The following is a 1595-nucleotide window of genomic DNA, read 5'->3' on the forward strand; positions in this document are numbered from 1 at the left end:
TGTGTATATATATATATATATATATATATATATATATACATATATATATTATCTTTGTTGTGTGCAATTACAGAAGATCTAACAATGTGTGTGACCATGTGTTTATATGCATACATAAACACACGTACACATGTATATATGCATACATATATATATCCATACATACATACACACACACACATATATGTGTGTCCATGTCTTTTGTTACATGTGTATAACTAATATGCGTAATTATTGTTCAACAGGCCCTTCGTATCATCCCAGTGTGTGTGATGATAATAAGAATTGTGGATGTGATTATCCAACACAAAACATATTAAATGCTTTCGTTTCTGTGTTTCACCAGGAATTTCAGATGCTGGGATAATGTTCTTTGTACGTCTATATATTTGTGCTTGTATGAGATGTGTGTGCTAGTGTAACTTACTGTCTTTGTGTGAATGTGCGCTTGTGTGTCTATAATTATATTTCTGTTTGTGCAATTATATATGCAAATCTGCACTATTATATAGATTGTGCGTTCGAGTATATATACGTGTGTTTGTGTGTGTGTGTGTATGTGAACATTTAGATATATCTGTATGGTAACTCATAAACAATCACACACACATACACACACACAGATTTACGTATATGCGTTATGCATACACACATATATATATACACATACACATGAATATATATATATATATATATGTATATATATAAATATATATATATATATATATACATGTATCTATCTCTCTATTTATATCTCTCTCTCTGTCCATACACACACACACACACACACATATATATATCTATGTATATATATGAACATATATACACACACATATGAATTTAATCAATATGTATATTTAGCATTTACGTACATCTATAAACATACATACCTACATTCGTATTCATATTTGTACATGGTGAGAGCGAGAGAGAGAGAGAGAGAGGGAGAGAGGGAGAGAGCTAATGACGTAACTATTTTGATACAGAGACACATGTGGATGTATATGCGGATATGTATTTATTTTTGCGTATACATAAATGTAAATGCGAAGGTATGTATGCGTACGTTTCTTGGCTTAGTTTTGCAACCATCCAATGGTAGTATGTATGTTGATAGGAGGAGAGGAGAGAGGAGAGGAAAATAGAAAGGCGGAGAAGAAAGATTAATAGAAATTCGTAAATACGATAATAGTGGGAGATAAAGAAGGGAAGTGATTCGAGTGAATGAGTGAGTGAGAGAGTGAGTGAGTGAGTGAGTGAGTGAGTGAGTGAGTGAGTGAGTGAGTGAGTTAGGGAAAAAGAGAAGGAGAGAAAGGGAGAGAGGGGGGTCGTTAGAGAAAGGAGGGAGAGAGTGGAAGAGAGAAGTGTTGGGAGTGGAATAGGGAAGGAGGTAGACAGGGAGCGACGGAGGGGGAGAGAGGAGTTTAAGGCAACGAGGGAAAGTGAAGGGGCTCAATGGAAGAAGAACTGAGAAACGGATGGCGGGACGAAGGGACGGGTGGATTGATGAGGTGTCTGTGCATGAGTGGAGGTTTGATTGATTGATGGATTGATTGATTGATCGATTGAGTGAGTGAGTGAGCGAGTGAGTGAGT

The sequence above is a fragment of the Octopus bimaculoides genome, chromosome 13 (genome assembly GCF_001194135.2).
Source record: "Octopus bimaculoides isolate UCB-OBI-ISO-001 chromosome 13, ASM119413v2, whole genome shotgun sequence".
NCBI classification, from domain to species: domain Eukaryota; kingdom Metazoa; phylum Mollusca; class Cephalopoda; order Octopoda; family Octopodidae; genus Octopus; species Octopus bimaculoides.